General features: G+C 45.0%; 1 protein-coding gene across 1 annotated transcript in view; it reads right to left on the bottom strand.

The window, feature by feature from the left end:
- LOC138579547 (microtubule-associated protein futsch-like) overlaps positions 1-16616 on the bottom strand; it is a 1023262-nt gene that overhangs the window by 402949 nt on the left and 603697 nt on the right. The window lies entirely within an intron of this gene.

The following is a 16616-nucleotide window of genomic DNA, read 5'->3' as shown; positions in this document are numbered from 1 at the left end:
TTTTCTGAATGACATTTCGCTGTTGGTCAAAGGTTAAGGGGGGGAGTGTCGAATGGTCGGGGTTAGCGCCTCCGAATGATAGTCCGCAGTGGCTCATATGGTAATGAAATGAAATTATATTTTATTTATATCGCGCTCGTACACAAGTGTTTCAGAGCGCAACCAGGCCAAAAGGGAGGGGAACAAGGGAGAGCAAAAAAAAGAAAACATCGAATTTACCAGGCACAGTGACATTAAGAAAGCATAAGTGCATGGAAAAGGGAGCAGGGGGAAATGCATGGAAGGGGGGGTGGAAAGTGGGGAGCAGAGGAGAGAGCTGAATACATATTTAATAAAATAAATAAATAAAAAGGGCGATAAACCATGGTAGAGCAGCCAGCAAGTGGCAGCTGAAAGTTAGTCAGATTAGGTATATCTGATAAGTTCAGAAAAAAAAGTGGGAGGGGGAATGTATGGGTACAGATACAGGCCCCAGTGCAGGGGATGCACATGCTTGCAGTCGCTTTCATGAGTGACAGCAAAGCTACTCACCTTACCATACAAGCCACACAACAGCTCATATGCTAAGGAATGGTCAGTCGCACAGGCTCGGGCCAGAATCTCTGAATGACAGATGACGCTATGGTAAGCAGTGATGTGTTGCACTATAAAGGATTACTTTCAGCTGTGAGAAATTGCCTGGGCTCGGTGTGACTGAAGGAAATACCTCTCTTAATTTCTTTATATTTACTGATGACTTTTGCGCCATCACAAACATGTCCCTTGTAAACGCTTCTATCCATTGTATAATGAAAAAAGGGCTCAGTGAAGTATTGAACTGCACAATTATGCTAAAATCCTATGAAGCAATCAGAGCCAGGTGTAACCTGCTCCCTCCAGAACAGATGGGTGAATTGGGGCTAGCGAATAGCAGTCTGACATTGTTTACTAGAATAAATCTGGAACAACCAACCAATAATACATGAAATTGTTGCTGACTGGGTGAGCCTACCTTATTTCCTCCTTCCCAGAATCCTGCTGGTGAATGTAGTATGCAGAGTGACACTGTGGGATCCAGCATCCAGGACAGTGGAAAAATGGATTGTCACAAAGGTGAGGGCAACATGCTAAGATCTGGCAGCTGGTGCGTGTTGACCCTTAATGTGGAGACAGCCAGTTGACTAGTCTCCTCTGCTTTCTCACTGCCCCTTCTCTGCTGAAAGACCTGTCTGCTGCACCGACTGGTTGCCTGGCTACTCTCTCAGCATAATGGGTTCCAGGCTCCTCCATGATCAGTCTCCCCTGCACTGTGCACTTAGGGGCTGTAGCTATAACCTCTGCAGCCCCCTGCCGCCTTGCACTTACTCAGAGGATTGCTGCCCTGATCGCACTTCCCCTCCCTCTCCCTGGCACTTCCCCCTCTCCCTCCCCTTTGGCGCTGTCACACTTGCACGATCTGAATGTCACAAGGCCTAGTAGGATCATTTGTATTGTCCTCCCTCTGTCTTCCCTCCCTTGCCTCCCTTGTCTTGTCTTGTCATGACTAGAAACAGCTGGAGAGACCGGGTGTGAAATGGTGACCAGTGAAACAGTAGGGGCATAGTTTGGGAGCATAGACTCTCTCAGATATCCTCTAGGCAAGCAGCGGTGCAGACGTATAGGAGTTGTGGTGTGACCTTCACCTCGTAATCAGTGCTGATTGTACTCTCATCCAATACCACTGTGCCAGACATAGACGGATGTGTGTGCAAGTGTGCGTGTGTGTGTGCGAGTGTGTGGGTGTATGTGTGTGGGTTTATGTGTGTATGTGTGGATGTATGTGTGTGTGTGGCTGTATGTGTGTATGTGTATGTCTGTATGGTGGGAAACCTGGAGCAAGAGAGGGGCCATCTGGACCCTAACTGTTAGAACCTGCTCACCTCCACCTTTAGTTGGATAGCTTCTGCACTCACCCCTAGGCCTCCCTGAGTGCTTGGCTGCAAACCGGGTGCCTACCAGGGAGAACCATTCAGTGGCATGATGTGGGGTAGATCCTTTGTGAGTAGAGAACTGGAGTGAAAGGACACAACTGCTCAGGTAAACCCATCAGGACCAATACATGCATATACAGTAACTATGTACCCCTGCATTCCTCCTCAGGAGAGTCCCGGGACCTGTGCACTGGGAACTGTACAAAACGCTGGCCAAAGGCTCAACCCATGTACCACTGCAAATTGCTGTCCAGCAGCTCATAGAATGGGGGTTACTTCACTCTCCTATCCAGAGAGAATGTATTTTGATTTATCTACAAGACCCTACATGTCAGTGCATGCTAAATACCTTGATTATACCTTGACGTTGAAGAAACAGGTACATTTCTTAGCATCCTCCACTGCCTATACCTGCAAGCTCATTAGGGCATGTCAGGCTTTCCTAACACAAGCTAGCTGAACAGCCTCGCCAAGGCCCTAATACTGTTCAAACTCGACTATTGCAATGCCTTTTATTTGGGAGCTAACAAATACATCATTCACAAAATTCAAATTTAGCAAAATAATGCCCTTAGAACTGCCCCAACTTACCCACCAGAGAACACATCTCTAACATAAGAAAAGAACAACATTGGTTAAGAATTAGCGACAGGATTTCACTTAAAGCAGCCTCACTAAACTTCAAGTGCCTCAATAATGCAGCACCCCCTTTCCTTGCAGAAAGAATAGTGAGAAGAACATCGACCCGCCCCACCAGAGCTGCCAAGTCCTACTGCCTACAGATTCCTAAATTTAGGCTAAAAAAACAGGCGGTAGTAGCCTCCTGGTAAAGGCAGCCCAGCATTGGAATACACTCCCAATGGACATTAGAATAGATGAATCCTCTTACAGCTTTAGACGTAACATGCTCAAATGGCTACACTCCAAAGTCCACTAGGACGAACTACGTACCAGCTAGTCTCCAAATCTCGTCTCCTCTTGTATATATGTATATTGTATATTGTGGGACTACACTGTTAATCAACTACTTATAAATATCTGCCATGTACACATGTGCCTTACTCTGTAACTAAGCTTGAAGTATCCATGTATTTTGCTCTCTGTTGCGCCCAGTTACCATTGGGTTTGGTGCGCCATACAAATCAATAAACAAACAAACACAGATAGAAAAATTACTTACTGGTAATGTTTGTTCTATGGATTCTCTGGATTCTCACCCCACAGAGTTCTCATCTTCTTAGACTCTCAAAGCAGTGTTGACTGCAGGAGGAGGGTGGAAAGCAGCTGTCTCGACCAGCCTAAAACTCTATAATGTATGCAGAGATCACTGAGTAATCGTCTGGCAAATCTCTGAGAGTGGTACCTTCCTATGATGGGCTGACATAGCTTCCGGTCCCGGCACCCAAGTAAAAAAGGCACTTACCTTCCTGCTTTCTCATGAAAGTTAGAAATGCAAAGCACTATCCATCTATCTGCTTGGTCACAGCCCTGACCATCTGGGCCTACGAGAAGGAGACAGACATCTGTCTAACCCTGCTGAAAAAACAGCTGTCCTAGACACATAGACAGTCAAAGACATTTTTGGCTTCAACATGTGAAAAATCTCCCTCCTCTTTTGAAGGGGCAGAGAAAATGAAAAGTGACAGATTTTTTGGGGTTAGCGTGGATGACTGAAACAACATTTGGCTGTTTTATTAACATTAAACATTTGGCTTTATACTTACAACCTTAAGCTTATCATGAATAGAAAATAAACAAGTTACATTTTAAAACACAATGAATTAAACTAAAAAGGAAAAAAAAAACACTGACAACATAGGAAGCAAGAATAGTCATATGAATGAGTGAGAATCAAGTCCTATGGTGCGGTGGAATCACCACGGTTGATCAGAGCAACCACTCCTCCATCAGTCATACCTTCCCCGACTGGCCACTCAAATACTTTCTTCAGGTATCAAAGTACCACTAAAATAAGAGAGTTACTTTCCCCTTGAAGGATGGCTGACCACCAATGGTCAACTGTTCCATTTCTCGGTAAGTTTAAATTAGGGAAAAGCAGAGTCAGTTGCTGCAGAGTCTCCTTTTGCTCTTTACACCATCGACATGTAGAATAACTCTGGGTTTTAGCTTTTCTTCCAGTACTTCTTTAGTGGGCATCAGATGCATCCAGAGTCTCATAAACTCCAATCTCCATCTGTTACAGGGGAATCTTTTCAAATATTGCTGGAGGTTCCCTCTTACCCTATGGGCTGAATCTTTTTGTCCATAAAAGTTTAACGATCTGGTGTTTTATCTGGTATAAATCCCCTAAGTCCAAAAGTTATTTTTTTGTTTTGGCAGGGTTTGTCATTAGGCTTTCTTCCGTTATGCTCAGTTCGGCAAGTATGTTCAAACAATGGTTTTTCCAGGTTTTTAACTTTTGAACAGAATTATCTTAGAGTGTTCAGTTCAATACCTTAAAACCACCCTCCATATTGTTCAAAATACATTTACGGAAGAAGGGCAAGGTCTTCCACAGTAGCCCAGAGTGAATTCAAGCCCAGTTTCTCTTGTATCAGATCAATGGGGAGACCAGAAGGTAGAACCAAAATCCGTTTCCAGTATAAGCCTTCTAGCTTAGGCCAAAGATCCTTGGGAAGGAGGAAAGTGGATTCTGAACCGTAGGTTATAATCGGTACAACCTTTATTTTAGAAAAGTCAATGGCTGGTTGTAGGGTAAATTTACAGAATTTCTTAACAATTATTCTTTCATGCGATATAAGATTTCTCATCTTTAATCTGAATTGAGACTCCTGTGGTGCCTCTACAATGCTGTTGTTAATGCAAATCCCCATTTACTCGAGACTTGTAACTTCAATGATTTTCTCCCCTTTCAGAAACCACACTTGTTTCCCTGATAACTTATGAGTGTTCTTTCCCTTAAAAGTCAAGATTTTGGATTTAGAGACATTGATTTGCAGACTGTTTTCATCTAAGTACTTTGCTACTCCGTCCAGCTGTCTTTGCAAGCCTACTTTTGTTTGATCAAGCAGAATTAGGTTGTCTGCGTATAGCAAACAACCCACAGCAGTCCCTGCCAATCTTGGTGGAAACAGTCTAATCTTATCAAAGGCTAGCAGTTTGTCTGAGATAAATTGGTTAAACATTGCCAGAGCTAATCTACAACCTTGTTTCAGCCCTATAGTTGTTGTTATAGGGTCAGTGAGATTTGGCAATATATATGGTCTCGTACAAAGACCGACTTGCTCTCTCAAAATCTGAAGATAAGTGAGCTTACAGAAAATTACATCTCACTAAAACATCTAGTAGACATATTAGCTACCAAGAAAACATCCTTTACCCAGAGAAGTCAGACAGAGCAAGGCCGCATGGACTCAAAAGGGGAGCCCTTAAACAAAAGCAACACACATGTATGTACCAACAGGGAAAAACTAACTGGGCGGGTGGAAACATATTTGTCAAACTCTTCAAGAATTAGCAACAGTTCATTTATGATTGTGACGATCTGCTGTTTCAGCTTAAACGGTGACAATACAAACTGCACAATCATGGCACTGAGGCACAACAAAGGAGACCAATTCCTGCCCCAATATCAACCTTCACATCTTCACCACCTAGATGAATAGATTGACACCATTGCAGGCCTGCTTTCAGACAGCAACACCTCAACAACCTTGTAATTCAGTTCCCAGTCTTCATACATCGTCCTTTCAACAGCGCAAATAAAGATTGAGAGACTGTCGGTGTGGGTGCAGTAACCGCTCCCAACTGGGATAACCGGTACCCACTGTGACGAAAGCCCTGGGGTGGACGAATGGTCCTCTCAAGACAACCAGGTCACCATTTCTGCAAAGGCCTAGAAGAGCCTGAAAGCCCACTGCACTAGAAATGCATCTCACAATATCTCCCTTGGATTAAATGCTCTCAACAGAAAAACGTTAATTTCCTATTGCCATCTATTGCTAAAAAGACAGATTGGAGTTGTTCCCTAAAGGTTAAAGATATCCGTAGGGACCTCCAGGCAAAGCACCCACTCATAAGAGATTGAGTCCTGCCTGCTTACAGCATCTGTTACCCCATTTTCTAGCTTAGCTGCCAAGAATGAGATGCCATTCTAAGACCCCAACACAACTGGTTCTCTGCCATCATCTGTGATGCTGTTGACTCTGCTCTTGGGGAGAAAGCCCTTCCTTGCCCGAGTGACCTGCGTTACTCTGATTACCTTTTGCCATTGTACAGGTGTCAACTGGGACTTCTGAACATTCATAGAGAAGCCGAAACCATGTAGTAGCTGGGAGGTGTCCTCTGTTTCGACACCTGCTCTGGTGAGCAGCCCTGAAGGAGACAATCCATCCTCTAGGGAAAGATGCAAATTTTCCTTATTCTGAAAATAGCCACCATGAATGCCATCTACTTGGTGAATACCCTGGTCGTAGAGTCCATCCTGAAGGGAAGCACCTTGAACTGACATTGGGTGCTGCCTATCACACACATCAAGACATCCTCGTGCTTTGGGTGTATGGGCTCATGGGAACACGCATCCTGGAGAAGAGCCTGGAAGATCCTGAGCCTGTCCTGCACCAACATGAGCCTGTCCTGCCTCAGGCTCATGTTCAAGCCCCTGAAGTACAGGGTGGAAACAAAGTCCTGACCCATTCATCTAGACTAGGAAGTCCAGAGAGAACCATTTGAACCGCTCTTCTGAGACCAGCACTGAAGGCCCCGAAACTGACAAAGATTGAACATGAAGGCACCTCTCTCCTCGTCAGGGTGGACCTTCCTTCTCTATGCAGGCTTGAACGTGTGCTCAAATCAAGTAAAGTGTTGTAGACCTTTACCCATGCACAAAGAGACCACAAATTAAAAAGTCTGCCGTACTGCCAAACTAAGCAACTTAGCTATAACTCTTATTTTAATCTAAAGAGCTGTATTGTCGTTAGTCCCAAACCAGTTAACACCATTAAATTATATGTAATACAGGGTACAGGGTGCCCACACGGAGCAAACTCAGAAGGTTTAACCCAAGATTACCTTGAATCAAAGATGCTGACCCAAGAAGCCAGCAAAGCAACACGCGGCACCCAATTCACTCGCACTTTCACGTCCAAATAACCATCCCCCAATTTGTCCCTCGCGGCACCCAATTCACTCGCACTTTCACGTCCAAATAACCATCCCCCAATTTGTCTCTCAGGAAAAAGCATACTGGCACCTGAACCAACTGCTCACAATACATGTGTGAACTCTGCGAAGGTTCAAGAGACAATCACAGCCCTAGAGTCATAGCCCCCAAGACATTCTTTACAAATGCCCCTATGTCGTTTACTTCCCTAATTGGGAGGAGCACTGATGAAGACGATGCAGATTTCCTGTTGACTGTAGCCACCTGAAGCACGTGATTCTCCAGGGAGGGGTGTCTCAAACTAAATGCTTGTTCACAGGCACCAAGCTCCTACTGCTTCATGAGCTCTTGTGGAAGGCAGGCATAGAGCAAGGAGAACGAAGGAGGTCAAGGACGTGGTCAGTATAGTCTTGTTCAATGGCTCTGAGAACTTTCATACATTATGCCTATCAGGTTGTAATGACTAGAGGCTTGGCACTGTTAAAACTGCAGAATCGCCATAGGGCCTATTTGCTGTCTCCCAGATTGTTAAATGTATTTTTTCACGCACTTACTCTGCCTGTGCAGACTGTTATTGTCACAGAATTTCAATGATTCTGAGCGACAGTTTTTTCCCCTTGCTCCCACCCTCCCTGAGCGCTGTGAAACACTTGCCTATGTATAGGCTCTATATAAATACACAATACCATACCATACAATACTCCTGGACCGAAGGCTGCCACCACTGATTTTCAATTGTCTTTCTGTGGTGGACAGTACGGTGCCCAGATGGAGATGCTGATAGCATCTCCAAATCAGGAGAAGTGTTGAGCCAAGTGTCATTGCATACATCCTTTGCCAACGTTGGATGTCAGCCATGAAATTGGGCAGAGGGGCCATCAGAAAGGTATTATATACAGTGTGAAATGAGGTATCCCACATCATCAAAGAGGGACTGCATGCTTTAAATAAATTTGGCCCTGAGCTGTAGAGTATAATTGCCATGTGGCTGTGCCCTATTGGGTAAAGGTGCTGCTAAGTTGGCTGCCATCACCGTGAACCCTATGTGAAGTCGAACCAAATAGCATGTGCCTTCCTACCTATGCCTGCCTACCTTAATTTCTCTACTAGTCAGCACAGTTGCGATAGAGCAGCCCCACCATCAACATGGGGCTGATGACATATCTTTATTTATTTATGCTATTTTTCACTTGTTAGGTGCTTGTACAGGAAGCAGATACTGTCACAAAGCACCCACAGTGCAACAGGGAGGGCACAGGGATGGTATACAATGTAATTACAACAGTGATAACAATTAAATGAATTAATTACAACAAACAAGAGGAGACATTACGGATGGGAAGATGAACCTATTATGCCTTGTGAGTGTTCAGAACATGCAAGTGTAAAGAGGAGAGAATATGGGCTAGGTGCTGTGTTGCTAATGGCGAGGAGCTGGTGAATTTGATATGAAGAAAACAGTTAGTGCAACCTCCAGTGGGGAGGGTGAGCCGAAGCAAGTGCAGAGTATGGACAGCAGCAGAGATGATAAGATGTGGGAGGACAGGGCCCCAGAGATGCATAAGGGCCCTGCTCATCAATCAAGCTACTGTGTGATTAGCAGGGGAGAGAGGGAGTGAAGGAGGAGGTGGAGAGGTAGGTCTTGAGGCATTTCCAAAACTTAAGCAGTTCCTGCTCAAGACAAAGAGGGAGGTGGAGGCTGTTTCAAAGAAGTGAGCCTGCTGAGGAAAGCGATCAACCACCTGCTTTCTGTTTATAAAACTGCTTCACAAGCAATGAGTTGGTGCCAGAGAAACTCAGGAGTCTAGAGGGAGAGTATTTGGTCAGAAAGAGTTGCAGATAGAGGGGTCCCCAGCCCAGACAGCCTTGTGGATGATGCAGAGAGATTTCAATGTAATCTGGAGCCCTGAAGACTTTGTAGGGCAGGAGAGATGCAATCTCTGGGTTTGAGGCCAAGGATAAATCTTGCTGCCCTGTTCTGGATTAGCTGAAAGGGTTGCAGAGTGGATGAAGGTAGATTAAGGAGGAGGCTATTGCAATAGTCAAGCCTAGAGAGAACCTGAGGCTGGGTAACAGTGAGTCTCTGGGGGAAGGTGAGGAAAGGTAGAATTCCTTTCAGAAGGAAAAACTAAGAGTGGGACTTCCAGACAATGTCCTGAGTGTGAGGGAGAAAGGAGAGAGAGAGGAGTTGCAAATGGCTCAGAGATTCCTGGCTTCCGAGGAGGGAGCAAGGGGAGAACCCATGGAAGAAGGCCAGAGTGAAGGGAAGAAGTCGGGTGCCAGGGCCCCAATAGGGATGATCTCTGTTATACTGGCATAGAGGCAAAGATCATTAGAAGGACACCAGGCCTGGATGGCTGAGAGGCAGTCGTGGATGCAAGAGGGTGCAAGGGCATCTGTAGGAAGATTAAAAAGGAGTTGTGTGTCGTAATGTACGAAGCCTTCATAACATTCTTCAATATTTGTTTTCCCTTTTTATAAGCCGCCTTTGCTTATTTCCCATCTGGGCCTGTGTCTCCTTTACTTGTTGCAGGAGGAGGAGGAAGACAGATGGCATGACTGGACTGTGCAGTAGCCTGCGGACATCGGGAGGCATTTAAAAGGCTCAGAATCATAGAGGAGAAGCACAAAAGATGTACCCAGCAAGCAACAAACAGGTGTACCTAAATGCACAACTAATGTTTACAACATGCTAATATACTTTTTTGCACAAACACGCTAAAAAACACAAATAGTTTTTTTGATTTTACACACATTACAATGGAATGCACCAATCACAAACCATAACTGTACACTTCATCTCATCTCCTCAGTACAACTCTGGAAACAGATTAAGAAACAGCAGGTGCTTACTGGATAAGACATTTTCACTAGATAATAAGTGCAATGTATTTATTTCTCTATTATTAGCTTTCCTTATATAATCATGTTTTATTAGACAGACACCTTTTTTTTCTCACAGAAATGACAAACACACTTGAATGGTTAGAGGAGAACTTCCCAAAAGAAGAAATGAGCGATGATAACATCTCCAATAGTATACAATAGATATGTCAATGTAATAATAACTTCTATTTTTCTTACAGTGCACAGTTTTCAGAAGCCTTATCGACAACTATAAATAATCAAATCATGAACTTGTCCAACAAATTAGATGAACTTAGTAATGATTACAAAGAACTTTTACAGTATGTGAAAAATCATGTCATTTAAAATGCTCCATATCACTGTGCTTCTTGCACCTGTCTCCCTTGTCCCCAAAAATCATCCCCAGAAAAATGCTGAACATTTTAATGAAAAGACGCTTTGATAAATCCTCACTCCCTTCCACCCCTCATAATTATTGTACAAAAGTTCCTGATTCGCACATTTATGTTTCCCATTCCGATACTGCATCCCTTTCTTGAATAAATATATTTTTTGCACTATAAATGTTTTTTATATTGTTGTGTGATATTTCCTTTTTTGAACACTCCCATTATGAGTCTGCGGACAATACGACTTTCCGGGGTGCCCGCAATCTAAACGAAGGTGCCCCCAGACAGTTGCGGTGTCTAGGCATGTCTTTTTTGATGTGATGCACTTTTAATTAGTCCGTGCACACTGCAACTGTCAAGGGTGTCCGCATTCAAAAGGGAGGTGCCACCAGAGATACGCAGTGTTCGGACATGTCCTTTATCGTGTGATGCACTTTTAATTAGTCAGCGGCCAGTGTTCATGTTTTATGGACATCCATCGCTACGATTCCTTCCCAATAGGTGTCTGGCGATGGCCGTCGGGGCTGCGGATTGCCATGGACGTCATCATGTGATCGCACCCATGCGGTGTGACGGGGGTGTCCTCAAAAGGTGTCCATGTACGGGACAGTTTAAAAGTACTTTTCCAGGCAATATGGGGTTTTTCACGCAAAAACTTTATTTGTGCGCAGCTCCCAGACCAATTCCTGGTTGATCTGGCAACTTTTTACAACGTTTTGACTCGGTAATCTGTGGACAGCATGACTGTCTGTGTGTCATGCCGCCAAGTTCCTGGCATCTATGGAGCCGCTGGCGACGCAGTACTTAGTCCCGTTCGCCGGCAGCTTTCGGCCACGCCCCCTGTTTCTTGGTTTTACTTTCCTTCTGTTCCTATTGGTTGGGCGCTCCGCGGCCCAGTGTTTTAACCGCCCACTTCCGGGTCACAGATGCGTCGCAACGCTTCCGTTTTCATCCGTTAGCCCTGAGTTGCTTGCTACCTGTTGCTATTCTTCCTGGGTTACTCGCTTTTCTGCTGGTCGGGCCCTCGAGCCCAGTCCGGCCCCCTCTGTTCTTCCTTCGCCCTTCCGCTGGTTCTATCTGCCTTTCTCTCGCTCCCTTGGCTTTGTTTCACTCGCCCCCCTCCTCTGCCCTCCTTCCTACTTGCTTACCCTCCCTCCTTCCCATCTTCACTTACCGCTTCCCTCCTCTTGTCTGTTCCGCTTACTCCGTTCTTCTGTTTCCTACTTCCTCTCGCTCTGCTCCGTACCTTCCGTGTGCCAGTTCCCTGCCTTGTCCATTTGGACTTGCTCTCGCCTACCTTCAGGATTGTTTGCTGTGACCTTCCGTGTACCAGACTCCGGCCTGTTCCCCTGGACTGCCTTTGCTTGCCGTTTTGTTACTTCCACTTCTAGCCTTGTGTACCAGATCCTCGGACTGCTTACTGGACTACCTGTGTTCTGGGGGGATTCACTCCACGTGTTGCCTCCAGACACTTTCCACCAGCTCTCACCCTTCAAGGATTCCTGGTTCCACACCTCTAAGGCACCCAACGATAACAAAGGGGTTTTTTGTGCCTAAGGGCTTTTTCCCCTCTTGGTCTATCCCGGGGGAGGGGCCCCCTGGTCTCCCCTCTTGGGGGGGCACGGTGGCTTCCTCCCAGGGTCGTCCCTATCAACATAAAAAAAAGTGCAATCTCGAAGAAAGGAAAAGAAGGGTTCTTGGAAAGAAGAAGAAGGTGAGGAGTCGGGGGAGGGGGAGATCTCAGAATCTACACTGTCGGACGAAGATATCACCGACCTCGGTGACACTGTGGACTGTTCCTCAGAAGGGACCCACCCATTACTTTTAATCATTCGCAATCTGGCTATCCAGAAGAGAACACCTGCCTCACTGCTGTGCATATTGGAGACCATGGCAGCTCTTATGGCCATTGCTTCTGCCCAGCCACCCCCACTACCACCACCTCGATCATCATCGGGAGGGCCTGGAGGGGGAAACAGGTGCAGTGATACAATAGAGGAGGTTGAAGAGGAAAAAGAGGATGAAATGGAGGAAGTTCCTGTCACTAGTACTCAGAGGGAGCCCTGGGTGTGGCAATTTATTCACGACAGTTAGAAATATCCAAAAGGCTTGTGCAAACAAGGGTTGATGCACTGAGTAAAACTTGCACTTGGCTTGTATTCCTACAGGACTACTTCCATGAGGCGCCACACCAAATCGACCCACCCGACTTCTCTGAGTAAGACAATACCTTTCTCGGGTAAGAGCAGGTTGACTTCCTTCAACCCATCATCTTCATCTGCTCCTGTCACCGCAAATGATACTCCATTGAGGCAGAGGATCCCAGCAACAGCTTCATAGGCCATACAGAACTCTGTTGACCCTTACCTTTCTAGGATCACAGTGCTATGCATGTACTGTGAAGCACTGATCTGCATGGCAGGATCAGTTTTGGAGTGCTTTCAAGGCTGCGGTCAAGGAGAATGAGAAACACTACCACCTACCCAATTAAGACCTTCCCAACATCTTCCTCTCTCCACCTGCCCCTTTGTCCATGTGGTTGGTGCCCAATCCCTCCCTTCCCGCCCATACCTTGGCCCCCTGAAAAAAATGGCAAAAAAATTAAAAATTGAAAAAACACAAACAAAGGTTCCTTTAGGAGCCACCTTTCACCGTAAAAAAATAGATACAAGAAAAAAAGTCACAGGCCCCTGTGCTGCCTCCATAGTCCATGGACAGACGTGTGACAATTGAAATCATTTTAATTTTTTTGTATTCACAAAAGGTAGCTCTTAAAAGAACCTTTTTTATGTTTTTAGCTTTTATGTTTTTTATTTTTGGTTTTACCAAACTAAACTAAGAAAACATTTCAATTAATTATTTCGTTTCATGTTCACAAAAACTGCTTCAAAGCATTTTGAATGTTTTCCACAAAAACCTGATTGCCCACATCAGTTAGATGGACACCATTTTGCCGAAAAATGTTGGTGTTATCAAATTGAATGTTCTCATTATGAAACAATGTCATGCCAACATCTTGAACAAAACCACACACAACTTTATTGATGTTGCCCCTTTGCTTTTGCCATTTGTGGACCAAATAAACTGGAACGCATCCACACCTGTCTTTGGGCGATACATGAAAATATATTTTTCGAATTAGGGAACATTTCCTTCAACTTTCCCAGTCACGTTCCCCAAACTGTTCCCTCCACGATGAACAATAATAATGTCTGGATGTTTCAATTCAGCCATATTTGCACAAAATGGGAGCAAGTCCACCCATGTCATGCGTCGCACTCCCTAGCGGGACACTTTCAGGGAATTCAAGATTTTTTGCTATTCCACAATACTCAGCATACACCTTCAACCAATGGACCCAAGATTCACCAAAATGCAAACACGCTGCCTGCTGAAAGACATTGCCATAGCCATCTTAAAACCTCTCACAATTCCTACTAGCAAAACTCCTGCTACCTTCTCTTCCTGTAGATCACACCCAGGAAACCTGATTGACTGATTCCCAGATGTTCGCAGACACTGCGGCTGTCTGTGGTCTCTGCAGTCCCCTTTCCATGCCAGGCAACCTCAATAGATCCAGATGTGGCACATGCCGCCCATGCATAACTGCTGTATCTGTGGACAGATCGTTAATTTAGAGGGGGTGGGGAGGTTTACACTTAATTAAAAAAATGTTTTGTACAATGGTGGCTCTTAAAAGAGCTGAGTTATGATTTTCTTTTTGATTTTCTGATATTTATTTCCTAAAATTACTTACAAATGTCTTTATGTGCACTGTATATCTTTTTCATGCAAACGTTTATTTATTTATTTATTTGCATTTGTTAAGCGCACTTGCAGCCCAAAAGGCATCGAGGCGCTGTTACAGAGGATACATAGATTTAAGATTACAGACAGGTGCCAGGAGGGCTCTTAGTTACAGATTGGCAGGCATATATGCAGTGGAAGATACAGATTCAATTTAGGCAAAGAGTCTGGTTTTGATAGCCTTACGGAAGTATAGGTGGGACTCAATGAGTCTTAGGTGAGGTGGCAAAGTGTTCCAGTGCGTTGCTGCTTGGGTGGGGAAGCTGGAGCTTCCCCTATTCAGGCTATCTTTTTCCTCATTTAAGTTTCCTTCTCCTTATTTCACTTTAATTATCCTTTTCAGATTGGCCTTGTGTGGGTGGGAAGTTTTCTATTATAGTTGGTTTGGCCTTAACTTGCTGACTCAGAATCCTGGTTCTGACCCAAAGCAAAATGGAGTCTCACAGTGTCAGCTCTGATTGGTTGGAAGACAATGCAGAACAACAATGAACATTCTAAACTGTCACTCTGTGCCTTTCATCATCAAAACCCCATCTGAGAGGACGTGTTTTGTGGCTGCTCCTGCTTTAGACTTGTGCCTGGTGGATTTTATCCTTCAGGTGTTAGCAGTTGAGCGGCTACTTTCTTGGGGGTTCCGGGAGAAGACATCAGTTGACAGGAATTCGTTTTTGAAGACAGGAGACTCAGAAGATCTTTATGAATTCGCTCAGGAGATAAGTGACTTTATTTGTACAGTAACTCTGTTCTTCCCCAATGACATTTTCCTTGAAAACATTTGAGAAAAGTTATTTTTTGTACTAGTACTATTGAACTTTTAAAGTTCGCGTGTGTTTTCCAGCGCGGTAGCGGGAGAATCTGTTTGTCGCGTGCGACTTCAAGTGCACGTGTGTTTCCCAGCGCGGAAGCTCGAAAATCTGTTGGTCGCGTTCGACTTCAAGTGCGCGTGTGTTTCCCAGCGCAGTAGCGTGAGAATCTGTCTGTCGCGTGCGACTTCAAGTGCGCGTGTGTTTTTCCAGCGCGGGTGTTCTGTAGCGCGTGAATCTGAGAATCGCGTGCGTATTCAAGTGCGCGTGTGTTTTTCCAGCGCGGGTATTCATTAGCGCGTGGATCTGAGAATCGCGTGCGTATTCAAGTGCGCGTGTGTTTTTCCAGCGCGGGTATTCAGTAGCGCGTGGATCTGAGAATCGCGTGCGTTTTTATGTGCGCGTGTTTTCTATAGCGCTTGTGCTTCTATGCGAGAAAACTTTTTGTCGCGTCTGAACTAAAGAGCGCGTGTGTTTTCTGACGCGTTAATCTAAGAACCGCGTGAGATTATTGTCGCGCATGTGGTTTCTAGCGCGTGTCCTTTTTTTTCGCGTGTATTCGTTCGTGGGTGAACTTTTTGCGCGCGTTCTTCAATCCAGGAGGATTTCTACGAGAAGCTCATCTGTATGGACATAATTCTCACGTGTATTCTTCAAGGATTAAAAAACTCAACAGAAGCGTAAATAGTTTGAACAGCTTTGAGAGAAAATAAGAAAGAATCTATATAAGACAATTTAACTGGAGATCAGTGCATTTTGGAAAAGAGACAACGAACTAAGCTTTCCAGAATGGCTTCAAGTAAGAAACTGCTATAAACTTCATGAGTCTCAAGTAAGAGAGATTTTCAGCTTCTTACAAACTTCTCTAAGAAATTTCAAGAGAAGAACCAGGTATGAGTCTTAATTATTAGTTAAGGATTTAATGTTTTCCCATTCATAAGGTTAGTAAGTAAATAAAGGAATTGTATTTGCTTTTCTTATATCCTCTGCAGGTTCAGCTCTGATTAGCCTTGACGCATCTGCCTGGTGTTGTTTTGTTATCCACTTCCCCCTTTCCCTTTGGGGTGTAGTTAACAGAGCTGAATTAAAATCTAGTTCTGGGAATTATATTTCAGGGAGATTGTCGGGGGTTCAGCAGCTTCTGCGGACACAGGACCTCTCAGCCTGACAGCTAGCTGGAATTTGGCCAGGTTTTTGTTGGATGTCCCCACGACAAGGGCATTACAGTAGTCTAGTCTTGACCCAATGATTGCCCTGGCAATCGTGAGGCAACTTTGACGGGCCAAGAAGGGCCTGGCTGCGTTGAGGACTTTGGAATAGTAGGCTGAGGATGCAGCAATAGCATTGACCTGTCTATCCATCGACAGGTCGGAGTCAAGGTAGAGTTCGGTCTTTTCACTATTGAGGCAGAGCCAGTTCTCAGCCATCCAGGATTGGATGATAGAGTAGATAGAGGTGAGGGTGTTGGTGTTTGCTAGGTAGTCATCCGTGAGTGGGATGAGTACCTGTGTATCGTCCGCATAGTTGGTATATGAGATACCAAGGGAGTCCAGGATGCTAAACAGGGGCCTAGTAAAGAGGTTGTAGAGTGTGTGTGCGATACAGGTTCCCTGAGGGACAGCGCATGAGAGGAGGCTAGGGGTGGCGGCGGCAACTTCAGAAAAGACTTTCATGGCCC

The sequence above is a fragment of the Ambystoma mexicanum genome, chromosome 1p, assembly GCF_040938575.1.
Source record: "Ambystoma mexicanum isolate Mex_15411 chromosome 1p, UKY_AmexF1_1, whole genome shotgun sequence".
Taxonomy (NCBI): domain Eukaryota; kingdom Metazoa; phylum Chordata; class Amphibia; order Caudata; family Ambystomatidae; genus Ambystoma; species Ambystoma mexicanum.
This window is presented reverse-complemented; position numbering and strand designations above follow the sequence as displayed.